The sequence below is a fragment of the Trachinotus anak genome, unplaced genomic scaffold (assembly GCF_046630095.1).
Source record: "Trachinotus anak isolate AG129_WGS33_773 ecotype Australia unplaced genomic scaffold, CSIRO_AGI_Tana_v1 ptg000014l, whole genome shotgun sequence".
Classification (NCBI taxonomy): domain Eukaryota; kingdom Metazoa; phylum Chordata; class Actinopteri; order Carangiformes; family Carangidae; genus Trachinotus; species Trachinotus anak.
Window position 1 is genome coordinate 11,273,736 of NW_027273865.1, and position 16,938 is coordinate 11,290,673.

General features: G+C 37.9%; 1 protein-coding gene and 1 long non-coding RNA gene across 8 annotated transcripts in view; one reads left to right on the forward strand and one right to left on the reverse strand.

Annotated features, from left to right (window-relative positions):
• The window catches only part of lrfn1 (leucine rich repeat and fibronectin type III domain containing 1), a 160,336-nt gene that overhangs the window by 12,019 nt on the left and 131,379 nt on the right, over positions 1–16,938 (forward strand). The window lies entirely within an intron of this gene.
• The window catches only part of LOC139631643 (uncharacterized), a 36,378-nt gene continuing 20,897 nt past the window's right edge, over positions 1,458–16,938 (reverse strand). For 2 of the 4 annotated variants that reach the window (XR_011693424.1, XR_011693421.1), the window contains one exon: positions 1,458–14,764. This is a non-coding gene — a long non-coding RNA (uncharacterized lncRNA). Of the gene's footprint in view, positions 15,243–16,938 lie in introns of all 4 variants that reach the window. The other 2 variants (XR_011693423.1, XR_011693422.1) reach the window with 2 other exon arrangements.

The following is a 16,938-nucleotide window of genomic DNA, read 5'->3' on the forward strand; positions in this document are numbered from 1 at the left end:
TTTTTGGTATATTATCTTAATCTATATCTATCTATATTTGGTATAATATCTAATATTACTAAGATTTGGATTTGAGCAATTTATATGAAAAAAGACTTATTCCACTTATGCTTATCAATAAGACTAGACTTTGCAATTGGAGTTCAGGATAATTAGTTTTGAGGTGTTTGCTCCTGATCCACACCGCAACTAATTTTGTATGCCCACTGGGATGCTTGGCTTGCTGCCCTTCACTGCGTGCACTGAGGGAATCCCAAATTCCTCTCGTAAAAGCACAGGAAGCTGTGACCTCTTTTGAAAGACTATGAATCATCCTGTTATCTCCATCTCCTCAGCAGGGACTCTCATTCCAACGAATCACTGTCGTGTCAGGGCTTAGTAAATGAAGTGGGATGGCAGTAGTAATGGCATTGCGGTGGCATTCTCAGAATACAATTGGGAAATCAAATTTGCATGGCCTCAGATATGCAAACAATATTATGCACCAAACTCAAGAGAAAGTTGATGTAGGGGGGAGTTTAAGTCATACAAAAGGTACAATGACAGAAAGATCTGTTCAGTAATACTCTTTTCAGCAGTGCAGTTCCAGGCTGGGGTAATGAAGCGCACACAGTCATTAGCATGCCCTATGTGTGTCTAGTCAAATTACCTCTTGGCCTTGCCTCTGCGATTCAAAACAACCAGCCCTTCAAGTCAGCTGATTAAATGCAGCAAATCCCTGCGTTGGCTGATTTTCTCTTAATTGGTGGTGAAACCTCAAGCCAAGTTCACACTCAAAATATCATTCTTGGGATTCCCATTTAATATGCACTGTATTCAACCTCACCAGGGATCTAATTTATGTGGAAACTCTCACAATTAAATGGTAAATTTGAAAGACAGTTGCAAATAAAAAAAGATAAACTGTTTTTTTAGGGTAGTACAACAGCTCACTTACATTCATTTGAGTCAAGATATCCACACTGCAGCCTCATGCAGAGATTTGACAGTTTCGCTTTGATCGGTTTTATCCTTTCTGGCATGCACATTAGGTCTGCATCTGTCCCCCACGTTCCTCTAGATAGGATATGATTTAGACTACGGCATGTCTCTGAATTAGCAAACAGTTACTGGCTTATGAGAATGGGTTGCATAGTTTGCTTTTTTTTCTTCAGCATTTCATCATAACATTAAACCTGTTGGATGATTATTTAGATGAGTGGGACCTCACAAACATGGAGAAGATTTAATTGGTAAAAGGAGGAATTTGTGCTCCCCTTTCTAATTCGTGTGCAGGAACAGAATGAGTTTCAAAGGTCACTTCTCTGCCTCAGACAGGCATAATGGATATGTCACTTCTGTCTACATTTGTTGTGGCTTGAGGTGCATCACACCACACATTAGCCCTGAATCATCCATCGTGAAATTATATTCCCAACCCTTTCACTAAGGCAGTAGGAACAATTTATATTTGATAGTTTTAGTGTGGAATAGTTGCAGAGGTGATGGGGGAGTTACCTAAATTGCAATTTTACTACCCGGAGAGAATGAATAGTGGTTGGCTTTTTTTCCCTCTTCTCTCTCTCTTTTTTTATTTTTTTTTATTTTTTTGGCTCACCTTACATAACACAGACTTAGACAACAGCATCATAGCACAAATCATGGTCAGAAATGTGTCACCAGAAAGCCATTTACAGGTATAAATGATTGTGTCTATACATTTGCTCAAGGGAAGGACACTATAATTCACAGGCAGTGTTCACATGTGGCATAATGCCAAATTGAATTCTTCAGGAAAAAATAGGTTGAAGCTGGCCTCCTGCCACAACACTAATATTGCGTGTGCCAAATTACAATGTTATCCAAGCTGGATTTGATATGGCTTTTGCTGTATAAAGATGGCTAGTAATGGCTGTTACAGATGAATTATAAAATTCACTGAGTAATGTACTGTAAAATCTGCAATATCACATCATGTGTACTAGTTTCTCTTTATTTCCCTAAAAAAAGACACATTAGGTTACATTTTTGACTGTTAATGACTATGACATTTCTAAATGTCTTGTAAAATAGGGCACATTGCCTGTCTTAAAAAGGGGAAATGGGGCACCTGGTGGTCCAGAGCTGGCAAGGGGCCCAAGAGATGGAGAAAAGGCTAACCTTTTAAAATATAATAAGATTAGGTCATTCATCCTTGTCTCAGCATTTCCATTGTACTGTTTTGTGCAGACAGGAGATGAAATCACTGCAATCCTCACTCAATACCTAAACTGGAAAACTAGGTTTCATGTTGCTTGTCTAAAACATATAGCACAACACATATAGAGTAGCAGAATATTGGAAAGACTTGTATAACAGTTTCCCACAGTGTGGTGGTCTGTTCTAACATGAATTTGGTCCTGTCATCTCCTGCAGTGTAAGGTCAGTCCTTATCTCAGTTAGCATATTGATCCTGTGAAGTCATTTTGTGGAGAAAAATATCTAGAAGGCATTTCAGACTTTCCTTTAAGTCCTCTGTCGGGGTTATACTTATACAAATAATTTTGCACATCACAAGCATAACATTGCTATCTTGCTATCTACTGGGTGAGAACTGTGGAAAGAGGTGTTGTCATCCCAGAAGTCATTGCAGTAGTGAAAATAGGTCAGATTACTCAGATTTCTTGAAGTGATAATTAATTCTCGATAATGCTCTCCGTGCAGAGCTATTGTGTGTTCATTTTGGCTTAATATTCATGCTTCTGTACTTTGATCAGCTTGCTGTCAGTGGGAAGTAACTCGTGATGAGAAGCTGCTAATCCCTTGGAATGAGTATTTGCGGTGATTACTGCTCTCTACAAGTGAATATTCATAGTATTTAAATTCATAGCTGCATTGTGCTAAAATAAAGCACCTGACACTAGTGTAGAACTAGATTACAAGTTTATGATATTTTCTTTTTGTTTTTTTACTCCCAGGCTTGCATATAATTAGAATTTTGCAGTAATTTTCTTCACATTGGGCCACTGAATGCTCATTCTATATTTGTATATCAACTGTTGCTAGCCATTTGATTTCGTGTCATGTTTTTTTAATCTGACAAGTGAGCAGTAATTGAGCGCTCAGTAACCAAGGTAAATTGCTGCTTGGGAAGGAACCAAGTATAGCAAATATATTAAACATTATTTAGGTTATAAACTTAAAACTTATGTTTAAAAAAAATAAAATAAAAACTTTCTAAAAAAGCTTGCAATGTTCCCTTTATTTTCTGAGTTGCATTAAAATTGTATATTTTGTAAATAGTTTAAACTGAAATAATCCAAGACACTATTTTTATGCATTCAAGATATAAGTGAAAAACTAAAGAGAAAAACAATGTTTTATTTCCAAAGTTTGTACTTTGAGAGAACCAAAACGGCTGCAGGGAGTCAGAGCCCTGGTCTACATCAGTGAGTCAGAGACATCGGAGCCTCCAGTCTTAGACCTCATGTCATTCCCATTTAATATTTTCATTAAAGTGATTACACACAGAACCCTTTATAAATCTCGTGTCATTGTTGTAGCAAATTTAACTCTCTGCCCAAAGGAAATTAACTGGGTGATGTTAACCTTTGGTGTGATAAAGATAAACCCCCAACTCAGGATATACTTCTTTTCATGAGGACACCACCATCCTGAAACAGAACAAACTGTTTTCACATGCTTCAGTGATGCTTAAATAGTAAAACAATATTACAGTCAGAGCTCTATTGTGCAGATCCACTAACTCTTTCTCTATTCTCTCTTCACTTTCACATCACAACCTACCGCTAATGCCCACGGCATGTTCTAGGCTGGAAGATCAAATGCTGCGGTCTCATTTTGGGACCAGTCGAGTCAGCAAGGAAGTTCTGAGACACTGTGAAGCCCTGTAATATGATCTTTATAATCACCACTCTCCTCAGTTTTTTGAGGCTATAATCACAGTAGTTTTGGCCTGGATCTCCTCCTTGCCTTGTGTGATGTTGCAAGTGTGTGATTTTACTTGGCAGAAGAATTTATTTCTGTGGCTTACCGTGTGTGTGCTTCTTCCCTGAATTAAATTTTAGCCAACATCATCAGGAAATTTTTAACACTTAGTAATTGGGTCCTATAAGCAAAAGGGATTTGTTGATGATGGACTGGCATCAAAGCAATAAAATTTATTTTACAACAGTAAAACTGGCCATTCATGAGTGAAAACAAAGTTGAATAAAAGGAGCAAAAATGCCACTAAAAGTGCAGTAAAGTATACTACTTTTCCTCAAATGTTCAAGACTTTATATAATTAAAAAGCCAGAAATCACCATTGTCAGGTACAGTATACAAGCATCATGTTGACTAACAATCCACATTCACATTGATGGCAATCACTTCAAAACAGGAGGTAGCCAGCTACCACAAAATCTGACAGGTAGCACCTTGGTTTCCTAATTAAATGTTCCTTATGTGCCGAGTCACAGTTCAAAAGACATAGTTACAGTATTTACTGAGGAGACAACATGATGGCCAAAGAACAATGAAGCAGAGCTGTACTGGACTTTAATGGGTTGTTAATGAATTCATGGTAAAGAGGACTTTCGCTATTGCATTAACAAAAATCAGACAAGGAGCAGGTTTATTATTTGAATTATGCTGCACCAAGCACATAAAACGTCTTTGTACCTTTCCCTTCAAAACATTTAGCAAAAACAACTGTTATCAGTTCTTCATAAATGCGGGAAGCTCATTACTGTGGATGTCAACTCAAATCCATTGTCAAATTCATTTCACTGTAATTGCTGTTGAATTGTTAGCAGTGTAGATATTAGCAAACAAAATCATGAACACTTATTAACTATCCACACAGTCTAAATCCAATGTGGAAAGCCAGCTGACAGGGGGATTTAGATAAATGTAATGCACACTGTATGTGCATTAGGAATTCTGCTTTTAATTGTGAATTTAAGTCTGGATGCGACCATGTCAGATATGGTTAATTGGATAATTAACTATGTCATACACTGCATGTTAAAATAAAGGGAGGCTTTAATATTTTGGATGTTCTTATATTTTAAAGTGTTATGTCTATAACAATGACTTTGTTCCATACCAACCACCCAATTATATTATTTAAAATCCAGTCCAGTACCTACCATGTTTAAATCACTGAGGTTGGTTGAGGTTCTGGTTAACACCAGTGTAAATTGGACAGTGAAATAACCATTTCCTGTCAAGTTTCTCATTACAAAAGATACACACCCAACGGAAGAATGATAGCTTTTGGTAGCAGCATCTGCAGAGCCTGATAAGCCTAGTCTAGGTGGTGTTAGTGAATCAAGACCCTTGATTATCTCCATAAGCCCCTTTGCAGTGGCTGGTTTCTAGATGTGGGTCTGGATAAGCCCTGGCCCACACATCACTTACAGCTTTCGGGAAAGGATAACCAAGAGGATAAAAAAAGAAAATCAGTTATGATACACGTTCTACGGGTCACCACACCTCAACAGTGAGACCACAGACCTCCTCCTTTATTCAGCTGCTTTGTATCCTGCTTTAAAATGTGGCATGCAGTGGGAGTCTCTCAGGTCTGCAGCTGCAACATGCCCTCTAGCAGGTGTGCTGATAGGACATTGTAAGACAGGATTTTCAGGGACCTCACATGTTAGTTTGTTGACAACATGACACAGGGTTACGAAAGGGGTACAGCCTTGGGCTCAGATATGAATAACAGGCTTTTGTTTGTGGCTAAGTCAGGAGAAAGAGAACTGTGCAGGTATGAAACTTTGAGAGATGCTACGATGGACCCATGGCTTAGTCATAGCTAGCATTTTTTCAGAGTGCAATGGTCAGTAAGTGGTGTTAAAGCAAAATTGACCTTATAAGTCAGATTTAAATTCTGTTTTTATTTCCTAGTTTGTTTTTCTTTTCTCATTGTCTCGTGTATTCTCCCTCATTTACAACCTCCTCTCCTACAATTTACACTTTAATACTGCAAAACTGTTCAGTGGCATGTCATTTTGTAGTCCATGAAGTGCTATGTTCTTGCTATGCAAATAAGTCATAGAGCGGTGGTCAGGGTCTATTGTAGGCATACAGTATGAAGCAAAGGACTGGTTTTTACGTCTTGTCTCCCTTGTGTACTTAAGTTTAAGCTACTAAGACGCTGTAATAACAATGACAAAAGGGCAGATAAGGGAAACATCCTGGCATGGTTAAGGGTGTAGGTGAAGGTTGTGGTTTGGTTGATTATAGAAAAATTAAGCAAGCCCTGTCTATGGCTTCAGTTCAGCCCATGATATATCCACTAGTTGTAATTGGCTTCTAAAAATTTAGTATAACATCCATAATTTAAAAAAAGAAAAAAATGTTGTTTGCCTCACTCTTTTGAATAGATCTACCAAACATGTTCTTGCTACATGTTTGTGTGTTTTTACAGTAATGAACACCAGCATGCAAATAATCATAGTACACCTAAAACTTTGTTTGCAACTATAATCACAAGAACCCATAATTTATTCAAGATGAACCAGAAGCAAAACAATCATTGTGTATGAAAACAATAACACTGCTACTGAATTCTTATTTGACTGTGGTTTACAGGATGCAACTGACATTTGAAAAGGTTGAGCTGTATATGACACTGCAGACCAAGTTCAGAGAAAGACCTGAAAGTCAAATACAAGCTTTTCTTCACACTTACAAACAGAAAAACAAATAAATCATTCTTCCATTTTTTGTGTTGTTTCCATTTTTATCTTCTATCTTTATTCAGGTGTTGCTTGAAGTAGGTGTGAGATAAAAAAGTTTGTATCTAAAGAAAGAAAATAGGTCTGAAGCATCAGTGGAAATTGGAAAACAGCAGAGTAAGTCTGCTCCATATTTCAACTATACAAGCCATAAACACAAAGGTAACGTTAACAGTTTACTGTTGATGTTGGTGCTACGAATTCTTTTTTCTTTTTATATAGGCACATTGTTATTATTATTATTTTTTAGAAATCAAGAAATAAAAAAAAAAGTGTTGCTCCATTTAGTGACGACTAAGAGCTGAAAAACACTGCTATTATCTGCCTCCAACTGCTGTATTTACAGCGATCAAAAAGTGCTTTTTTGTATCGTTTGCTCAGGGTGCAATTTCTCCAACCGAATAATGCTGAAAAATGACTGTGTGTGAGTGTGTTTGTGTGCAGAGATGACGGTGTGTGCATATGTGTGCTAATGGGAAGCTAAATCATGGTGCCTTGTCTTCATCAGTGCTCTGTGAATTACCTCACCGCATGGTATTTTGGAGCAGCTTTTCTGCTGTCCAGTGAGACTCTTTGGCTGCACATTGTCTGATGCACAGTCTCTGCTTTCTATAAGCTCTCCTATTGAAGATCAGATCAAACATTTGGCACATTTGTTTGTTTTTCCCCTTTCTGAGGTAGGCTTTGTTGACTAAAGTACTTGAGCATCTGCTCTAAGGAAGAACAGAGGCTGCCTGTAAAAGACTTCACAGACGTTATTATTATTTCATCACAAAGGCATTAATGAATATTCATCTGCATATTTTTACAGTTATTAATAAATTACAGCATCATTCACCATTTCAGTAATTAGGCTAATGTTGAACATAATTTTTCTGCATCTTTGGCCTTGTTTTTGTTAATATGAATATGGATTTAATGGTACCTCTATGAATGCTGTCATAGATGACCATTTGTTTTGTTCCTCGGTTGCATAAGATAATAATATCAACAGTGCAACATTACAATGCATCCTTCAGTGTTTCCTTCATACAAGTAGAAACAAATCGCAGCTCATGTATATTCACTGATTGCAGTGTCACTTTGAAAGGTTTAATAACAATCTGTCTGATGCAGTTGAACATTTGGTGCGTCCACTGCAACACACACCTGGAGAGAATTGCCAGGTTTGTGTTTTCTGGTCCCATAGAAACCGCTCATTGCTGCTTTTTGTTGCACCTTATTTCCTTTCTTCAGGAAATTAGGTTTGTTGTGCTGAAGCTGTAATGAGCTCTTGTTAAAATGACACAGCAAGGCTGCTAGACTCATAGCAGAATTTCACTCCTCTCACCAGACAGACACTGCAGTTGACTGACTGCGGTTGAACTTAGATGGTATAAACCATGCAACATGTAAGATGTAGAGTGATGGCTCTTAGCTTGGTGGTTGGTAATAAGTAGGCTTCATTTGAAAGCTGGAACCACTGATATAGAACATTGTACAGTGTATGATGTGCTACCTACAATACTTCATAATGTATCTAACATAGCATTTTCATTTAGCGGACTTCCTTCTCCAACAGACTGCTACAGCTCCGCTGTCGAAGGGACAGATACAGGAAATCATTCCTGCCACAAGCCATCACCCTTTATAATAAATCAGTTTAAATAAATAATAATAAATTGTACATATTGTAAGTTATGCTGCTGCTGCAACGCAACAATTTCCCAGTTTGGGATCATTAAAGTACTTTGATTGATTGATTGATTGATTGATTGATTCCTATTTCAAATGTTAACAAATCTGGTCTGAGTCTTATAATATTACCTGCCACAAACGCTGCTAGCATCTCTTTGTTTCAAAAAAGGAATATTGGTTTTCTGTAAAAAGAAAATTAGAGTAGCACTGACTAGCACTGTTAAATATGTCTCTTCAGTTGTTTGGAGTGGATGTGCTATTAACTCCTTAGTGAAAGCTGTTTGCAGTAATATCTAATTTTCTTACAGTGCAGCCGAATTGTTAAAACAAAACAGCAATAATGAATAGACTGTCAGGGATAATTCAAAACAAATTGGCTAATAAATAAAGTATACCAATTTGTGCTCAATCTATTATAGATAGATGTTACTCATAAATGAAACGTGAAAGCAAAAATTGATTTGGGAATGTCTCCCGTTTCCCTTTTTTCACCTAAACTGATATTCAAGACTGAATAACCTTGCCCTTAGCTGCACTGTGAATGCATCTTTGTCTGTGTGAGGCAATACACAGCTCAGGAACACCTGAAAATGCTAATGATTGCTCAGTCTGTCCTTGCACATTCAAGAGAGGAAAATTATATGTTACACTACATTTTTTTTTATACAATCAGGTCTGATCAGGAAAGATCGGAAGAGGTAATTTTTGCTTGATAAACATGTAAATACATGCAAATTTCTTTTAAACTTCAGCTTTTCAGTGCACATTTACTCTGAAGAAATGGATTTTGACCCTGATGATTCAGTAGGTGAATCAGAAAGCCTCTGTAAGGAGTCCTGTTGCAGATCTGATGAAACCAGAGATGGGAGTGAAGGGAGGGGTAGGACGAGGTTCTTTGATCTCCATCTACTTGAATGAGCACTGGCATAAATTGCCGCATCCACTATCAGCAGTGAAAATCAAATGAGATCTATAAAGCATGGGCCTTGTTCAGCTGATGTGCTCTAACTATTGGCAGGGTCCAGTGAGATATCATTTACATCGTTGTAGTTGGGAGACACAGATAAGACTGACAGATAGGCTGCAGGAATGAGATAGCTGATTGTTTATGCTCCTCTGATACTTTGCCCTTTACTTTTGTCTTTTCCAGCTTGCTTATATACTCTGTGTGGTGACAGTGGGAGGTGTGTGTGGTGTGTGTACATTTTACAAGAAGATAATGGCAGACAATAAATAACTTTAAGAAACAGACAGTGTGTTTTATAGGTCAGCAAATTTGGCAGCAGGTTTAACTACACCTCTGTCAAACTAACACCATAAAACACCACTACACACTTTAAAGATTGCTGGCTGACACACACTAGCCTGGAGCAAATGTACACAGCCATAGATGTATTGTTTTCAGAGCAAAGAATGATTTTCCTATGAGAAATCCACAATGTGGGCTGCCAAGAGAACACATTTTTTTTTCCTGTAAAAGACGCAGCACAATCAATCTCAGCCATCGCCTTTCCTTGATGATGAGATCACAATCCGTCTCACTGAAATTTGGTTTGGGATTTTCCGCCTACCCATGTATATTCTGCACATCAATAAGACAATGTTGTGAGCTCCAAGTATTTATTCAGTGCAAACTTTATGATTGTGAGGAGTAATGCTCCTTCCTGCAGAAAAATCCCTCCGCAGATACCTTGAGCATTCAAGGAATCTTTTAAAGATGAAAATGGTGATGCATGTTCATTGTTCTTTGAGTTATTTTTGATGAGGCATGGATGCTAGAATCACCAAATGAAACTCAATTTTGAACAAACACTTGATTAAATCAGATAGAAATAAGCATCTTTACCTAGAAAATGCATTTGAATGAATCAGGGTTTTATTGTTTTTATTCATTCCTGTGGAGTTGTGCAGAGTATAACTTTTTAATTGGACTTTAACTGCTGCTAACCTGTTGGTCTTTAAAGATTCAGCATCACTTTACCTTCACAACAGCGTAGGTCAGATTTATCACCGTGAGCAGGTCCCAGATGTAGCTGAACAACATTTCAGCAACAAATGAACGACGTCTGTGTTCTGCCGGTTGTGGAAACAGTTTCACAGTGTCTGGTCCTGCATTGAAATTCCAGTCCTGTAAAAGACACAAGCATGGAGCAGAAAGATAACAAGCTCACTCCTAATCTCCCTAAATGTGTTTGAGGCAGGTGTTTCCTGTAAAATGAGGACAACACACCAAGATCAAAGCACATTGCCTCATAAATTCTGTTGCCTCATTCTGCTTTCGGAGTGAAATGACCAAAAGCTATTTGCTGTTTGGAACTGTTAAAAAAATACAAATATAGATGTGTTTGCATCTTAAGTTTGATACTAGAGTCAGTATCTGACAAGGCTGAAGGTTCATTGTAGGTTTGGGTTGATAGGATGTCTGCGCTGAGCACTTAGTACTAGATGTAGTTAATGGACAACACAGTGTAGCATCTGGAAATATTTAGAGCTGGAACAACAAAAGTTGCTCTCAAGAAGTTATCCCTGCTGTGAGAAAGGTCAACAGAGAAATAAATGTGATGTTAACAGAAGTGGCTCGACATCGTGTCTTTCAGAAGATACGGGGCCACCATGGAAACAAAATTGAGTGCTGTTTTGTGACACCTTATCTGCAGCAACAGCAAACTTCTATTTTGGGAGTAAGTGAGAGCTCCTTTTACACAGGTTTCCTTCCTCACTGTTCAGTATGAGGCATATGAGAGTGTCTTTCCTATCTAGACTGGATGGAACATCTTTTATCAAAAAAAAAGAAAATAAAAGGCAGGACACTCATATTCCTCTGACCCACTTAAGTCCTGCATTAATCTCACTATGAATCCAGCCCACTGGGGAGAATATCTGAGATCCTCAGGCTGATAACACTGATGGTATGATAGTAAACTGTAGTTTGTTTTGGTATTTGAGGATTGACCTCTGCTGTGCTGCTGTTGAAACAGAAGAACTTATGATCTTTAACTCACATTTGCTTGTTCACATAATTTAACCTAAGACAAAAGGCTTCCTTACACTGAGGCTATGCAGCTTGGCATTCAAAAAGTTAGTCTTTTTAGAAGTTAGTTTTTTTTTTGTTCCTTTAATCTCAGAAAGCAAATATCAGACAATGACTTTGATTCAAAACAGTCCGACATTGTCTCATGGATATGCAACACTGCACCTTTCAAACACTGCTTCTGTAATGAGAAATAGATTTGATTTCACATGGCAAAAATTACTCTGGTGTCGAGAGGAAATGCACGTGCAACATGCTGATTTTTCCCCAACAAACAAAATTAAATAAAGTTCCTCTTTGCATTACACAATTGGTATCCTGAAAGCAAACAGTTTTGCTGTTCTTTTGTTTTGGAGGGGCAATACATTGATTGTGATAGTTTTCAAATTCAGGTCATGTCCTAACAGGCTACATCTGAAATGGGTGACCATATGATCCTGTCTGCAGTGATTACCTGCAGCATTGTTAAGTGATTACTTTGGCTAATAAGTTGTGCAAAGAGAAGAGTGTCATGTCTGCAGTGGAGTCGTTTCTATCCCTCCCGACAGAGATATCAACACAGCTGTCGGTTTTTACAGCTCTTGCTGCTTGTATCACTGCTTATTTGTGCCTCGTTTATGAAGCTGTAAACTAATTTGACAGGAGGCAAGAGGTGTGTATCTGTCTCTGTCTTTTTGCCTCTGTGTGTGTGTGCGTGTGTGTGTGCGCGTGTGTGCCTGTGTGTATGCGTGCCCATGAATGTATCTGTGTGTGCAAGCATTGTGCAGAATTATGTATGAGTCTTATAGTGGTGACTCGTGGGATCACAGGATTAAGAACTCATTGTTGATCACTGATTTGACACCAGTCAGTTGGTCCAGTTTTGTCCAATTCTCCAATATCTGTTGAATGTTTTATATTAGCAAACTATGCGAGCATAGAGCAAGCATAGAGTGAAGAACAGATTTCATTGACAATTTTTTCAATGAAAGAAGTTATCAAGTGGGTTGTCACGATACCAGATTTTCAATACATGAATATCATAGCTGAAATCAATTTGTCAAAATTTGAAAATAATAATAATAATGATAATGGTATCAATCAAATGAATCTTTACCTTTGTTAATTGTCTGTTTTGTCTCTTTTTTGGCAAATGAATTACACTAAAATACAACTGTGGGGAGGTGGAGAGTGTGTAAAAACACAGCTGTACAAAAGTGTACAAAAAGAACCAGATGAACTGATAAACTAAAGAACCACAAGGCCTAACATCTGCCACCATTAAATTATGGTGTGTATCATTTACACAATATCAATGTTTCACTTTTTAAATGTCACGTTTATTGTCAATATTGCCACATGCCTTCTATGGCGAATGTTAATAATATAATAATATAATGATGGCCAGGAGTCTGTAGTTGTTGTTCGTACACATTTAAGTTGTATGCATAGCATTAATAGGACAGCTTTTTTCAATACATTTTCACAAGCATTTATAATTCAAAGTGTTTTTTTTTGTTTTGTTTTTTTTTAAATATTCACACAATTATAGACACAAAGTGCTGGGTGAAACAGCATAAATAGTCCAATCACAGCTGACTCCCATCTCAGCTGGAACCTTTTCAGGTGTTGAATAACTTTCAATTTCATAATCAGCTATTAGAAAAAGGAACAAAAGGTGCAATGGCGCTGAGAAAATGTGGCTGCATAAATTAAACAAAATCCAGTTGTAATAAACCTTTGACTTGCAGTATTTGTGATTACGTGTGTGCATTAGCTAATTTTCTTTGCTACAATATTTAAACCATTTTTTATTTTTCATTTCTCTGTGCAACATTTCAAAGATGTTTTCCTGTAGTAGTACATTGTATTTTTTAACTGGACTTATTGTAAAAATACCCTTTGGGACATAGAAAGATAGATAGATAGAGATGGGGGGTAATAATGAATAATAATAATATATATTATTATAAAAAATAATATAATTAGTGCTGTCCTTTCGGTACAGTGATTGACTTTTGAGACTTGTGGCATTTTGGGCCATTTTAATTATTTTAGGTGTAAAATAAAAGATTGTGCGGGAGATGTTTAGGATTTTAAAAAAGCAAACTGCTAGCAATTCTAAAAAAGAGTAAACATCAAGCATTATAAATATGATCCGGAAATGTCAGCATCTGTGCTAATTAATCCTGATCATGTTGATCTCTTTGTATTACCTCTGGACTCAGAGAAAAGCATCGCGCAATGCATCAAAGGAAAGTCATTCAAAGGCTCTCAAGTCGCAGTAAATAAGTGACACATGAAAGTGAATTTGCTGATTCTGAGTGTTTGAACTATGTTTAAATTTTTATTTCTATCAAAGATTAACATTTTCTATTTCAATTCAAGTGAGATGAATAGTGTCTGCCCCTTTGCTAGTCCTGGCACTCCATTGTGCTCTGTTCCATTAAAATGCACATTTAAACATAGCGGTTTCTTTTTGATGGAATTAACACTACGGCTTGATTTGATAAATGCTTGTGTGGAGCGTAAAGCATCTGAATATGGGAAATATCCAAATAGGGTGAACTGAGGTGACAGCTTAGCCAGCTTGTTTACCAGACAGATGGAAATGCTGTTTTCTATTTATGCTGGGCATGACACACCAACCCCCTGAAGCAACTTAGAGAGTGGGAGAGGGAGGGGGCAGAGGAAACGCAGTTGTCTAACAGTGATTATTCTGTCTTAAGTAGAGGGATGTTAGCATTAGAGTAGTTTCACTGCAGCTGTTTAGGTCTCTCTCCCTCTCACAACTAGACTGCCCTCAGTTATGAGGGGAAGTCCAGATACGCATAGAATCCCTTTTGACAAATTGAGGCCACTGGGAAATAAAATGGCAGTGGTGGGTACAGAACTATGACATACTGCAGTGAGCCAAGAGCCTGGACGGTTAACAGTTTTTGTGACCTCACACTCAAGTCCACTCCAGCATCCATTCAGCATGTCCCTGCCTCCCTCTAGGCCCTAGATTAGGATTGTTGTGAGTCAAGGAGCTTCTCAAGACCTGCCAGAGTTTTTTCACAAATTGACATCAGGACCTTGCCAAGGAATGTGAGGGTTAGTCAGCCAGCTTTTAACTGTTATATGACACCATGGTAATCGGTCATGACAGCTCATTGTGAATCAGGGAAATCTTTCATTTGAAATCATGCATGCATACACTAATTATAGACAGTACAGCCAGTGTGTGACACATGTGCCTCATGGGCAGCAGGGCCATACAGTGAGAAGGCTGTCCTTGAGTTTAAGATCCTGCTGGTCCTGGTGAGCATGTGCCTTTGCTGTAGTGTGCTTGAGCAAGGCAATTAAACTCTGACCCTTCAGCCAGGCCACACTGTGGAGCAAAAGGAGAACTTTAGAAATGATGTATCCATGAATAAAATATCACATTCTTTCAACAACTCCCATTAATTGAGATAACATAGATTTGCCCTCTTGTGTTGAGTACAGCTGTGATATTCAATTAGGAAAGTGGTGGATTCTTCTGCTGCGTGGCACAGCAGAAGCATCTACAGGCATGGTTCAACATAATAGTAGGATAAAAATATATATTATTGAGCTCAGCTTGATTTAACATTCAAGTTAGTCATTGGTCTTGTCCATCAACACAATTGCACACAACTAAGCTGGTTGCATGCCACTCCTGTGTGAAATGTAATGGTATAGCCAGCCCTACAGTTCAGCATTAAGTGGAAAGTTATAGTTGAGAAACTGGTGCGTTGCCCAGATTCACCTTGATAGGCCGTGGAGCCCAACAGTTTGTTGTTGCCTCTGGTAGGGTGATACGTTGTGATGGTTCTGGGGGTCGACAGCTGGGAATAAAAATTTTTAAAAAGTACTAGAGAGTGGTGTTGATGATGAGAGAGCAGGGGTGGTGGAGCGTTTTTGCTGGGGGCAAAAGTGTCTTTTTTCAGGGGATTTGACACTGTGCACCCACATCTGCTTATACAGACATTCATCCCACTACTGGTGAGAAAAAAATCATCTAACTTAATAGCAAAACCCTCATTGTTTCCCCTCACTGACTGCGATATCTACCACTAAGCTTATAACACAGACAAAAGAAATGAGACCTATTTCATGAAGCCTCATGGGGCAGAAAAGGCAACACTGCTAAAAATGAATTTATCCATGGACTGTCAGATTGAACACATGAGCGACCACTGTGAAATCCTCCTTTTCAAAAATAAATATCAACATTTTTCCAGCAAATTATTATTAAAAGCCATACTGTGACTGCTCTGATCCTGTTCTTCCTTTACAAGCAGTGTGTTGTTATAAGTAATGTTTTATTGGTAGTAATGGCGGTGCTGTGCATCACTGCTGCTGTAGGCCAAGATTATTTTATGGTGTTATGTTGTTGTGTCGAATTGCATTTAAGGGCTTTAATATTGATTTTGTGTGGAGCTTAAAATCACTGGCAGCTTTCCATGTTCTTGTCATCCCTCTGATGTTGAAACAAAGACTGAGTCAATGTGTGAGCGTCCGTTATTAGTAATGTTATACTTTGAGAGAGGTTGTTGACACAGTCATAGCCCAGACCAACCAAAAATCACAGGCTAAACATCTCCAAACACAGGAAGTTCGGTATATGTGTGTACAATTATTAAAATTTTCACAGACCGATATCATCATCATCATCTGTGTTGGAGGCAAAAGTAAACAAGCTGCCATTACTGTGATGCATGTCCCTAAATCTTCACTATAATGAAGTGTAATGTATGTAAAGCATTTTCGTTTGAGCTAATTTTACCTTTACTATGAAATTCGAGCAGCAGACCCTGTAGACCCTGTTTTATACTTATCAAAATGCACCAGAAATAAAGTTTGTAATCTAAAAAACCTTGTTTATTGTAAATAGACTTCTGTGCTGCATATGTTTCCTGGCCAGACGTTTTATGTATTTATTAATCACAATGCAAGAAGACATGGATTGCAAAACTGTTGCTTTATTATTAGAAGCTATAGCTAAAGAAACACTGGTTGGGGTTTACTACATACTACTTTCTAATGCAGTGCAGAGGTTGGAGGTCACCTGACAGAGGGGGCAGCAAAAATGCTTTCACATCAACTGAATCACAGTAATGGCAGTGCAAAAACACATAAACTAGTCTGTAGTACAGAAATTGGTTACTTTTGTACCCCACCTCCCTTTTTTTTTGTCAAGCCAAAAAACAACATTATTATAGTGTTTAGCATCATGACAGGTATGTTAGCTCTTCAGCTCTACAATGGAAAAGTAACCTTGTCTCTGTAAATTACAGGCCACTGTGAGCTGCATTAGACACCTGTTGATGTTGTTTTTATTCATTTGTCAATCACGAACACAACAGTCAGTCAACAATGTAGCACAAACCTGTCTCTCAAACAGTAGCAATGGATACTCAACCCATTGAGTAATAGACTCTTCTGTTTAAAAGCTGTTTTCCGTTATCATACTCATTCTCAGACCAACCAACCTGGTAAACATGGATTTGTGGCTTGAACATTGTTTCTGCCATACACCGT